At 41.2% G+C, this 13,770-nt stretch overlaps 1 protein-coding gene across 1 annotated transcript in view; it reads right to left on the bottom strand.

The window, feature by feature from the left end:
- Window positions 1–13,770, bottom strand: part of LOC127979732 (antigen peptide transporter 2-like) — a 412,715-nt gene that overhangs the window by 17,040 nt on the left and 381,905 nt on the right. The window lies entirely within an intron of this gene.

Raw genomic sequence — 13,770 nt, 5'->3', positions numbered from 1 at the left:
ATTTGAGTTGCTTTAATAAGAATACATTTCTAAATGTTCTAGCAAAGGGTTTTTCAAAAAAAGGTTTTTCAACCTTAAGGGCCCCTCTCCCTTGTCAGGGCCTTGGAATTGTCCTAACCTCCCCCCCGTTACAGCACCTCTGCTCTAAAATATTCAGCTTCAGTCAGCATCCATTGCTAAACACTTGGAGGTCAAGAATTTAGACAACTACACAAATTTATTGAAATGTGTTCATGCAAAAAGAAAATGTTATGGTGACCAGTGCGCAGAGTCACTACTCTCTCCGCCATCTTGAAAGAAATCAGTCAGTGTTTCTCTGCATTAGCACAGTTTTGAACTGGCTGTTTGAATGTATTTGCTTACTGGATCCTTGAACTGAAAACTTTAGAGGAGTTTACCGGTTTAAAATGAACTGATCTCAAACAGAGTAGCATAAAACCTGCTTCTTTTCACTTTTGAAGTATCTTGCACTGATTCAAATTATTAATCATTAGTTTATTTATTTATTTTCATCCACCTCTCCTGATATTTATGCATTTAGCAGACACCTTTATCCAAAGTGACTTACAGTGCAGTCAGGCTAACATTTTTTTTTACCTAATGTGTTCCCTGGGAATCAAACCAACTACCTTTTACGCTGCTAACACAATGCTCTACCACTGAGCCACATTATTTGAAAGATATTTTTTTATATATAATAAATAAAAAGGAAACAAGTAGATAGAAAAGAAAAAGAATATGGAATGCTAGTAAAATTAAGAATAAATTTAATCAAAAGAATAGAAAAAGAATAGCAAATGTTGATCTGCCGCTTGGGTCATGAGGAACAGTATTAAGTCAAGTTAAGTATGTGTGGACAAACAGTGGAACGAAATGTCATGTCTCGCAGGACCACAGTACCACATAAATAAACATAATATAACTATACAACACTAGATGTAATAATTTTTTTAGACCTACAATGCTAACTATCTGAAACAATAATCTAACTATACATATACTATAAGTAGTTGACTATTCATACACTCAGAATTGCACAATGTATTTGAGGTTTTTCAACAGTTTTCATGTGGTGTGGTGTGCTGGGATTGGGGGGGGGGGCGTCCTGGTTCAGGAGCTAGGGTTATGGATGAGGTTTCAGAGGGGGGTGAAGTGATTGGAATTGAGGGCTCTCACAGCCTGGGGAAAAAACTGTAGAGCAGTCTTGTAGAGTGGGCTCTGATGCTCCGGTACCGTCTTCCTGATGCCAAGAGCTGTAAGAGACTGTGGGAGGGATGTGTGGGGTCTTTCACAATGCTGGTAGCTTTACTGGAGCATCCGCACAAGGAAAATGTCCAGAATGGATGGCAGATGCGCACCAATGATCTTTGCCGCTGTATTCACTTTCCACTTTAAAGTCATGTGGTCAGCAGCACTTCAGTTCCCATACCAGACAGTGATGCAGCTGGTCAGCACACTCTCATGGTTACTCTATATAATGTGGTGAGAATGGGTGAAGGGAGACTTGCTCTTTAATTTCTCCTGAAGTCCATCACAACCTCTTTTCTCTTACTCACATTGAGGGACAAGTGGTTTGCACCACACCATTTCACCAGTTGTGCCCCTTCCTATCTGTAGGGTGTTTCATCACTGTTGCTGATGAGACCTACCACAGTTGTGTCATCAGCAAACTTGATGATGTGTTTGGAGCTGAACTTGGCAGTACAGTCATGCGTCAGCAATGTGAAAAGCAGAGGGCTGTCTTGCACACAGTCTTGTTGGGCACCTGTGCTCAGTGGGGTAGTGCTGAATGTGTTGTGGTCGACATGAACTGACTGAGTTCTTTCGGTTAGAATGTCCAGAATACAATAACAGAGGAAGGTATTTAGGCCAAGCAGGTTTAGTTTGCTGATGAGCTGTTGTGGGATTATTGTGTTGAATGCTGAGCTGAATTCGATGAAAGTGGGTAATAGCCAGGTTGGGGGTGGAGGAAATGGCATTGTCTGTGGAGTGGTTTGGACGGTATAAAATCTGGAGTAGGTTAGGTGTTTTGGGGAGAATGAATCTGATGTGGTGCATTACTAACCTCTCAAAGCACTTCATCATGATTGGGGTCAGTGCTATGGGAGGATAGTCGTTTTGGCAGAACACAGGTGACTTCTTTGGTACTGGTGTTGTTGGTGGACATGAGACATGTGCTTGGCTTAGTGAGATTTTAAAGATGTCTGTTAAGACATCTCTCAGCTGTTCAGCAGTCTCTTAGTACTTGGGTTGGTATGTTGTCTGGACTTGAAGCCTTGCGTGGGTTAACCCTAGATAGGGTCTTTCTTGCATTGACATTTCTTACATTCTTTGGAAGGTGTGGGTAAATTTTGTGCAGATTTGTCATTCTGCATTTCAAACCGTGCATTAAACTCATTGAGTGCATCCGGGAGGTATGTGTCATCATCACAGGCCTGTGACAGGGCCTTGTAATCTGTGATGAGCTTGACACTACATACATTTACATTTACATTTAGTAATTTTGCAGACGCTTTTACCCAAAGCGACTTACAATTGGGGGATACATAAAGCGGTTTTTCTTAAAGAGGCAAACAGACACAGGAAGTGTTTGTAATACCAAGTTTTAGACATTGTTCAAAGAAGTACAATCTAGAAAGAGAAGGATAAAAAAAGAGAAATATTTTTTTTTTTATGATGATGAAGTCAAATAGCTTTGAAAGAGATGGGTTTTCAGCTGTTGCTTGGAAACTGTCAGGGATTAGTCATTCCGAATAGGGTGGAAAGATCTTCCCACCAGCCAGCAATGGTGAACAAGAATGTTTTTTAGAGCATTGCAGTAGTCCAGCCTAGAAATGACAAGGGCCTGAACAAGAAATTGTGCAACATGCTCTATTAGAAACGGCCTGATTTTTCTGATGTTGTGCAATGCAAACCTGCAAGATCGAGCAGTCTTTGCAATGTGGTCTTTGAAGGTCAGCTGGTCATCAAAGGTTACACCAAGATGTATGACTGAAGTTGATGGGGTAATTATAGAAGAACCTAGCTGGATGGAGAAATCATACTTAGAGTTTTAGTGGCAGGGAAGACAAGAAGCTCAGTCTTTGCCAGGTTGAGCTTCAGGTGATATTCTTTCATCCATGCCGAGTTGTCCGCCAGGCAGCCTGAGATCCGTGCAGCTACCGTTGGATCATCTGGTTGAAATGAAAGATAGAGATGTGTGTCATCAACATAGCAATGGTAGGAAAAGCCATGTACCTGGGATGATGGGACCCTGTGATGTTGTGTATGTGGAGAAGAGGAGGGGTCCAAGAACTCATCCCTGAGAAAAACCCCAGTGACAAGTTGATATGCTTTGGATACCTCCCCTCCCCAAGTCACCCTGAACGACCTACCAGTGAGATAGGATTCAAATCACTGAAGGGGAATCCCTGTGATGCCCAGTGATGAAAATGTAAAAAAATTACACTTTTATCCAAAGCGACTTATAGTGCATTCAGGCTATCAATTTTTACTTATCATGTGTTCCCGGGGAATCAAACCCCCAACCTTGCGCTTGATAGCGCAATGCTCTACCAGTTGAGCTACAGGAACACTACTGATGAGAGGGCAGACAGAAGGATCTCATGGTTGACAGTGTCAAAAGCAGCAGATAGATCCAGCAGAATAAGAACTGATTATTTGGAATCAGCTTTTGCAATCTGCAGGGCTTCCATGACCGACAGTAGCGCAGTCTCAGTTGAATGCCCACTGAAACCTGACTGGTTAGCATTCAGTTTGTTGTTCTGTAAGAGAAACAATGATAACTGGTTGAAAACAACTCTTTCGAGGGTTTTTGCTATAAATGGAAGGAGAGTGACAGGTCTATAGCTATCTGTAAGACTATGTATGTCCTTGCTGTCAGTGAAATGATTATTGATTTTGTTTTGCGAATTTGATGGGACTAAGTGATTGACAACACTGTTTGTCTATCAGAGAGTAATACAGTATCTGGGATTTAAGGGATGATTGGCTGTTGCCTGGGATGCGTCACATCCAACGTCTCTCTTTGTGCTTGGAGGTGATGGTGGTTGCAGCACGTCTTTTTGCTCTGGTGCCCTTTCGGCACTGTAGTGGACTGATGACTGTTTGACTTTCAGATATGTGTAGTTTTATGAGCTCACTTAAGTTGATGTGGTGTTAACATTTTGTTGCATACTAAAGGGGGTGAATTTCCTGTATCCCTTTGAGCTATTGGTGGGCATGAGCTGTGCCTATAAGTTTTCTACCTGGCATGATACCCTGACGGCAAGATTTTTTTTAATGCAACTATAATTGGAAGTGTGGACAACATGATGATTAGCAAACATCTCCTTTTGTGTTCGCTGTAGGATTCTCCCTTTTATTCTATATCCAATTGTTTTCTGCTGTCTTGCTCCTCACGCCACTAACGTGCCACTGTTTGTACTGCCTTGAAGACGCTGTCATCACCGTTATTTGAAGAAGACTGCTTGTATCTGTTTCTTATCGTGCCGTCTTAGTGCCCCGCTTCACGTTTGTGCATCTGACTATCTATTAAATTTTGATAAGAGATAAAAATTGTGCTCTGTGTTCTTTTTATTTTTTATATACATTAAACTTTTTCTTTCTGTTTTCTTTATTTTCTTCATTACTTTTGTAAAGTAAAGTTTGTTTGGATTGATTGATTTTCTTTTCTTTTCTTTATTCGTGTTGTTAACCTGTTTTGAGTAATTCAAATCGCATTACAAAGCTTGACGTTTGAATACCTGAAATGTAACTTTGTCTCTCAAAAATCAATGTAATATATTTTTTTTGATAATATTTTTCTCTTCGGTTTTGAGAGAATTTCATGGTACTAATGAATATTTATGCAGTAGTTATGATGATATTTCCCCACTGAAAAAAATACTTTTTTTTTTTAGTCTCATAGTGTCTACCATAAAAGTCACAAAGTTTTGTACCATTCCGCTGATGTGATGATTTTTTAAAAAACTCAAAACATTTATTCCGGTCTAAAAAGAGGCTTGCATAGTTTTGGGCTATAATTTTCATCAGACGTGAATTACCCAGACTCACCACAAAATTATATTTTTTATAAAAAAAAATAATCAAGTAAAAGTCTCTCAGTTATCAAACACATCTGTAGCATCAGAACTGCTTCTGATGGCTCACACTGTGAAGAAATTACAGATGAGAATTGTTGATCCTTCTCTCTGTGCATCTGTTTATCAGCATTGAGGTCGGTGAGGACCCTCTGGTGTGCTCAGCAGCAACTCTCGATAAAAACATCTCTTGCGATTACAAAGAGGAACTTTCAGCTCATCTCATCGTGGGTGGATGAATGGATGGGACAAGAAAAAAGGCGGACAGGTATGAAGTGGTTAGTTGTGTATATGCGTATGTATGGTGAGAAATTGTGCTAGATTTGGATGAAAAGAAAGATGCTAGAATTAGATTAAAAGAAATCTCTTATGAGGAACAGACCATCATACAGAGAAACAATACAATGCCTTAATTTGCTTTACTTCACGATTCCCTCTACATCCCAATAATTGAGTGACTTAAACCACTTTAATGCAGTCATTTGTTTGTTATTGAAGTGGACATGTTGATCATGTTTCCTGAAAATAACTGCAGTTTCTGCAGAAGAAGCAACTCAACAAAAGTAGAGGGTCAAGAGCCCAATTGAATCAAACACTGATATCCATGATGGCAGTGATGGAGTACTCGAGTCCTGGTTTAAATTGGCCAAGAAGGAGGTGTTCAGCTTGTTCAGTAGAGATGTTGCTGTCACAGGTCTGCGGTGGGGGCTTGTAGTCTGTAATGGTCTGTATCCAATGCCACAGGTTCCTAGTGTCTCTGCTGTCGCTGAATTGATGAGCTATCCTCCTGGAGTGCTGTCTCTTAGATGCTACGGGACAGGTTGGCCCTAGCTGTTCTCAGGCCCACCTCATCTCCAGCTCTGAAGGTAGCGTTCCGTGTCTTCAGGAGTCTGTAGACCTCCCCTGTCATCCAAGGCTTCTGATTGGCCCAGACAGTGATGGTTTTTGTGACCGTTACATCATCAGTACACTTGTTGATGTAGGCAGTGACAGTCTCTGAATACTCCTGGAGGTCAGTGGTGTTATTGCATGTGGAAGGTCAGTTGTGTCAAAGTAGTCTTGAAGAGCCCCTGACGATCCTTCCAGCCACATTTTATTCTGTTTGTGAACTGGTTTGGTGACTTTAATGAGTGGTCTGTATGCAGGCATTGTAAGCTTCTCTCTGTGTGGCGTAAACAAAGTCTAAAATGTTATTACCTCGTGTTGGGAAGTTGATGTGTTTTTTAAAAACACACTTCTTTGAGTCTGCATGGTTAAAATCCCCAGCTATGATGAGAAATTTATATGATGTAATTCCAGCTATGACGTATTTCATAACTCATTTTTTTCTATTTTCTATAGGTTGTTAGCACTACATTGATACCAATTGATAATAAATTAGATTTTACAACAATGCATTTTATTCATGTTTTTATTGTAAATGCAAATGAATGATGGGAAATTGACAGACACTCCTGTAATATATTGTAACTACACCATAGAAGCATTATTTTACAGCCACCTATGCATTATGGGATAGCATTAAAATTGGTACTTTCCCAGATAACATAATTTTGTTATAAGAACATTCTCCAAATATTGAGCATTGGTTCTGAGAACATAAACAATATCCAGTTTTTAAAATGTATGATGGTCCTGAAACATTCTTTCAATCATTCAAAAACCTGCTGTGAACAAGCACTGAAAGAGAGAGTAAAAAGAACACAAACTACAACTTTCTTCACCCACCGCCTTGGATGAATTGAAGATACAAGACATTAAATCTCTCAAGATCTAATTAAACAACTCCACAAACAGCATTACCAGTGTAACAATTTTCATTGTGTAGGAAGGAAGACGGCAGGGTCGGCTGTTACTACTGACTGCTTTTATTTCAACAAAACAAAGGGCACGGAAAATAATAACCAATAACATAAATTACGTGGTCCAGGAGTGTAGCAGCCAGCAGTCCTTCTCTTTCTCCTCTGCTCCTGTTTCTCCTGGTGTTTTATACTCTTCACACCAATTACTGCAACAAGAGACAGGTGTTCGTTATTTGCGCCCGACTCAGGCCGGGGAGCCATCCGGCCTGCAGACCCCCCACCTCCCCCACCCCATTCCGCCAGAGAACTTAAAAGTTGAACTTAAAAGGCTGTAAAGCTAGATACCAAAGAGTGATCCGCACGTTAGTATCTTTCATGCGGTGGAGCCACTGCAGGGGAGCTAGAGGGAGGGTCCGAACAGAGGGTGAATTCCCGTCCCAGGAGATAATAGCGGAGGGTGAGGACGGCCCACCTGATGGCCAAACACTCCTTCTCCATGGTGCTGTACTTAGTGTCTCTCTTAGAGAGCTTGCGACTAATGTACAGCACCGGCCGTTCCTCCCCCTCTATCTCCTGGGCCAGGACAGCACCCAGCCCCCTGTCTGACGCATCCGTCTGCAACAAAAAAGGGAGAGAGATATCAGGAGACTGAAGCAACGGCCCGCCACATAGAGCAGCCTTCACCTGGGTAAACGCCGCTGGTTCGCCTGCTGGTTCTTCCTTTTAGTAAGATCAGTCAAGGGGCTGGTGAGGTCCGAATAATTAGGCACAAACCTTCTATAACATCCCGCCAGCCCCAAGAACTGTCTCACCTCCTTTTTGGTCTTGGGACGCGGACAGGTCGCAACTGCTGCAGTCTTATCAATTTGGGGAGGCACCTGCCCATGTCCCAAGTGAAACCCCAGATACTTTACACGCATTACATGCATGCAACGAAAAATTAAACTGCAAAAACTCGGACATAAGACAAAACCAAGGGAACAATTGCAAGATGAAAAAAAAATAATACAACATTAACTGGAGTGTGAGAATATTTTTACTATGCTGCAGTGTAGCAAGAGATTTGTCCCTTTTTGCTTTTCTTACATCCAGTTGTGTTTGGTGTATTTGCATGCGGCACAATTTAGGCTACTTTGGGGCAATGTTTCATACTATTTGGTTGGGTTTATTCCACAGACCTGGCAACCCGAGGGGAAACAGGAATTCCAGAGGGGAACAGAATTGACTGCTACACCGGTGCCATTGCGCCATGAAATATGAAAAGCTATTTTCTGGACTGAAGACTGAGGGTGTTTTTTAAAGATGTGTGTTTTCAATAGAGCTAATGTTATATTTTTGGCCAACCAGTGTGTGAAATATAGTGTGACAGTCTAGATTTAAGTAACTATAACACAAGAACAAGCTTTGACTTATTTATTTGCTCTGTGATTAAAGGGCTGTTTAAAGTCTTTTTTTCTTTTGGAGATGTCATGAACTTAACAAAAGGTGATTAAAGCTGCAAACTGCATGTATACGCAGCAAACCACGTCTCTCAAATGCATGCTCAAATTAAATATATCCTATTCTGCAATTCAAGATCACAATATCAGACATAAGCTGATTTGGGTCCAATTGGGTCCAAGATGGCGGCATGTATGGCTTGATGTGTGTTTGTCCTCTTATCTATATTCGTTTGCTTTTATGCTCATATATGGAGTAATATTTTTAAAAGATTCTATAATTGAGCTCTTTGGTTTTTAGATGAAATAATTTTTCAATTGGATTATGGACTACTTTGCTGCAGAAAAGCTTCCATCTCCAGGCTCTGCGTGGATCCTGAGGCCCTGTCAGCTCCTCATGGTTTTGCTAACATCTTCTGCTAACATGGCTCTTCTCTTAATGCTGCTTTGTTCATTGTTTGTGCAGAATCTAAGATCAAGTGATTTATACTGGGTGAGTACATCATTCAATATTTGTGGCTCTTTGGACATAGCCTATGGATTTAACTGTTCAGCCTTTGTGCATTCCCCTCAAATGCCAAAAGAGTTGGCAGAGGACTTAAATTTAACCTGGTTGCTACCCAGATATATTCTTCAGCTTCAAAATCTTTTGATTTTAAATGACTATTTTGCATTTGATGGCAGACATTACTTGGACTCTCATTTTAAAAACTCTACAGATTCTTCATATACTGATGGTAAACAGAGATGGTTAATATTTTTATTGCTGCTTTTATCTGGCAATGTGCAACCAAATCCAGGCCCTGAGTTGCAGTGTATTCCATTGCCATCTGATGTGAACTCCATGTCTGGATTGAGTGTAATTCACCTTAATGTTTGCAGTTTGTTACCCAAAATGGATCTGCTTAGAATTTGGGTGAATTTAACAGATGCAGATATTGTTGTGCTATCTGAAACCTGGCTGACAAAATCAATCACTGATATGGATATTGGAATGGGTGGTTATAACGTGTTTCGTGCTGACAGACCAAGGAAGGGTGGTGGGTTTGCTATTTATGTAAAATCTAAATTTAATGTGAAGTTAGTCGATTCAGAATCAATCGGTAAGCAGCTGGAATTTTTGGCAGTGAAGGTGGAGTTGGCCAAGGGCCTTTATGTTACTGTTGTTGGGTGTTAGGCCTCCTTCTGCCCTGAGTGCTGCATTGCAGTCTCTTATTCAACTCTTATCCAGATTGGACTACTCTGAAATTATTTTAGCAGGTGATCTAAACTGGGACTGGCTGAAACCTTGTTCAGATGAATTTAAGTAATTTTGTGATTCTGTAAATTTTACACAGTTAATCAATTCTCCCACTCGTTTAAATCTTAAGTGCCATGAGAAATCCACCTTAATTGATTTAATTTTGACTAATGTCCCGCACAAATTTTCTGCTGTTGGTGTTTTTTGCAATGACCTAAGTGATCATTTGTGTTGTTGCTGCTGTAAGAAATACTAAGATGCCTAAATGTAAACCTTGTGTAATATGTAAGAGGAATCTCAAAAAAATTTAATGAACAAGGCTTTTGCCATGATTTGTTTAATTGTGATTGGAGTAGAATAGAGCTGATTCCCGATGTGGAGTCAGCCTGGATCTTTTTCCGGGATAGTTTTTTGCAAGTTATAAATAGACACGCCCCACTAAAGAGATTCAGAGTTAAGGGGCGGGACAATCCCTGGTTTTCCTCTGAGCTTGGAGATATTCTTCATGACCGCAATTTAGCTTGGGCCAAAGCAAGAAAAATGGGCTCTTCGTCTGATTGGCTTGTTTTAAGGCAGTTAAGAAATAAATGTTCTTCTTTTATTAAGAAAGCAAAATCTGACTTTTATCTGTCAGCCACTACTAACACCTTAAATGATCCCAGAAAATTTTGGAAGGCTATAAAATTACTCTCTTTAAACAAAGATAGTATTAATGTTCCTTCTTTTATTATGCAAGACTCTGTAGTAGTTCATGACAAGCTGGAGATATTGAACCATTTTAATGAGTATTTTATTCAGTCTGGTTCTTTGTTTGACACTGCTTGTCCTTATACTGTGACACCTTGTAGAGATATACCAGTCTCTACAAGTGTCTTCAATCTCACTCCAATCTTAGTGGCTGACGTTCAAAAAGCCCTAAAAGGGCTGTCTCCTGAAAAACCCCCAGGACCTGATCTTATAGAGCCATACTTAAAAATAGCTGCTGATTGTGTAGCACAGCCTCTAACGTATACCTTTTTAATCTTACTTTAGAGAGCAATACTATTCCCAAAATATGGAAATCTGCATTTGTTTGTCCATTATTGAAAGGGGGTGACCCTTCAAATTTAAATAATTACAGGCCAATTTTTAATTTGTCTGTTTTGGCCAAAATGCTTGGATCCCTTGTGGGTGATCAGATGAAAGACTTCTTGCATGTACAGGACATTTTATCCCCAGTTCAGTCAGGTTTTAGAAAAAAACATAGTACCATCACAGCTGCAATGAGGGTGATAAATGACATCTCTGATGCTTGTGACAAGAAGCAGCACTGTGCAGCACTTTTTATTAATTTGTCAAAAGCTTTCGACACTGTTGATCATGATGTTTTAAAGATTAGGCTTCTTAATTCGGGGTTTTCAGAGAATACTGTCTCTTGGTTCTCAAACTATCTTAGTGACAGAACCCAGTGCATTAAGTATGATGGTGTTCAATCGGGTATTTTACCAATCCTTAAGGGGTTCCACAAGACTCTGTGTTAGGCCCTCTTTTATTTACTATTTATATAAATAACCTTAATCGGCATGTGTCTGATGCAAACTTTCATTTTTATGCAGATGACAGTTATTTACTGCTGTGCACCCTCTCTTAAACAAGCCATTGCACATTTACAGAATGCCTTCACTGTGGTCCAAAATACGTTGCTACAGTTGAAACTTGTGCTTAATGCAGAAAAAACGAAATGTATGCTCTTCACGGGCACTCGGAATAGACCACTGAATGTTCCTTCAGTGATTTCTCTTGACGGATGTGAAATACAGACTGTTACAACTTATAAGTATCTTGGAATTGTTATTGATGATTGCCTGTCATTTAAGCCTCATGTTCACTGTCTAGTGAGAAAGTTGAGGCTAAAATTGGGTTTTTACTTTCGAAATAAGCTGTGTTTTTCTTTTAATATTAAAAAACGGTTAGTGGCATCCACTTTTTTTATCTGTGCTGGACTATGGTGATATATTATATATGCATTCATTTGCTCAATGCCTTCAAATGATTGATGCAGCCTATCATGCATCGCTGAGATTTATTACTAATTGTAAAGCTTGCACCCACCACTGTGAGCTGTACTTGTGGTGTATTTTGCCGGTTCTCCAAAGAATTGAACTCAGTCAGGGATTTTTCTCTCAGAAGAAAAGACTTTATTTCAAGCAAAACAAAGCCAAGAGGTCCTTGCAAGGAGATCTCCCGAAATGCTAGGTTGCATCTCATTATATACCCTATACAGGGCGTTTCCAAATAGTCAAACTTTTCCTTATGCTTGCAATTTTGATCCCTCCCTATAGGGAGAAGCTATGGTAAAGAAAAGAGGCCCATTGCATGTTTTTCCAGATGTTTCCTGAGACTTGCTATGGTAAAGAAAAGAGTTTCCTATCTGTGGTAGTCAGGATGTTTTTTGCAGAAATAGGCACATTCCTTTCACACAAAGGCTATATGATTCTAATGGAATAAGACACGTATGCATATATGTGACTAGATTTATCTTGATTATACTTGATTGAGTAAAATCTCACCAATAAAAATCTTCCACATACTCTCGTGTAGGGTGGTCTGCTCTGGCCACACAGAGGCTTTGTCATTGGTACATATTCATATATAAGGCTATTCTTGGTGTGCTTCCATCCTATTTATGTTCACTTCTTATGAAAAAAAGTGCTGGTCATTACTCTCTGCGTTCTCAGGCTGTTGTCTTGTTTTCTGTCCCACATGTCAGTACTGAGCTGGGGTAAAAAGGCCTTTGTTTATTCTGCTCCCTTTACATGGAATTTGCTGCAGAACAACTTAAAACTTAGTAAATTGATTCCTTTGAGTGTTTTTAAGTTAAAAATGAGATGTTTTTAGTTGGACTCCCTCACATGTCAATGTTTTTAATTGAGATTTCATTGTAAGAGCATAATTGGCTTTCAAACTGTTTCTATGAATTAATTTGTTTTTATTTTCGTGTTTTTTTTTGTGTGTCTTTGTACGTATGTAATGATGTGTTTTCACTAGTTCACGCTTGCATATAATTAGCTGAGGTATGGTATGCGTATTTGGTGTGCTGTCCGGGGAAGGGCTCCGAGCTCGGGAATTGCCCGAACCTAGAGTACCCCCCCTTCCCCGTATATTGTAAAGTGAACTTGAAGTGGGGAGATGGGGTGGAGGAGGGATGCTGATAAACCGTCAATGGATAGAGGTAAGTCAGCGATATTTATACTGTGGGATTGATTACTTGATTGTGGTCCACCTGTGATGATTAGGCTAAGTATCTGACGCGCTCCTCCCGAATCTTCATAGATAATTACATTTCACTAGTTCACGCTTACATATAATTAGCTGAGGTATGGTATGCGTATTTGGCGTGCTGTCCGGGGAAGGGCTCCGAGCTCGGGAATTGCCCGAACCTAGAGTACCCCCCAAAAAGGCAAATGTACAAGAGGACAGCCGCCAGTTTAAAGAATGCCCCCCAAAAAGCAGAGTACTGGCAGGGGCTGATTTGGTTTCTGAGAAGTTATCTCGTTGGCAGGCTGGAAGGGCCTACGTACTCCGGAGGGAGCGACTTGGGCGTTGAGAGAGTAGGCCCTACCAGCTGCAGCTAGTGAACTACGTGGTTGTTGGCGCCCGGTCGGTAGGGCTCGGGCCGATGCTCAACTGGAGTTTTTTGGCGTTGGATCGGTGAGCCCTACCGGCCGATGAGGAGGAGCGGCGTGGTTGTGGTGCCCGACCGGGAGGACCCGAGTTGCCTCGACCGGAATAGGTCACGGTGTCGGCGTACGGGCCCTACTGGCTGATAGCCCCTGCTATTCAGTGGGTGAAGGGCCTAACGCTGACCGAGAGGGCCCATGAAGCCTCCGACAGGAGATTGAGACTCAGGATGACGGACGTTTGGGTCCTCTCGGTTAAGCAGGTAAAAAGCTTTTGGGCCAGCCGACAAGGAGGACTCTGGCAACATCCGACGGGAGATCCCGACTCACGGCATCGGCTGGATGATATTCGCTTGCGGCTGGCAAGCATAGGCCCGTCCGGGAGACTCTCGCCAGACGTCTGAAGGGAGCGCACGCGACAGACGGGTAAGCCTCGGCGGACGGGGAGGGTTGGAAAGGAAAACCCGACTGGGAGGACTCTCGCAGCATCCGATGGGGCCTCTAACTCAGAACATCGAACGGGTAAGCCTCGCCAGACGGGGTTAAAAG

This window comes from Carassius gibelio, chromosome B19 (assembly GCF_023724105.1).
Source record: "Carassius gibelio isolate Cgi1373 ecotype wild population from Czech Republic chromosome B19, carGib1.2-hapl.c, whole genome shotgun sequence".
In the NCBI taxonomy this organism is placed as follows: Eukaryota; Metazoa; Chordata; class Actinopteri; order Cypriniformes; family Cyprinidae; genus Carassius; species Carassius gibelio.
The sequence above is the reverse complement of the archived record's forward strand: the minus strand, read 5'-3'. Positions and strand labels throughout refer to the sequence as shown.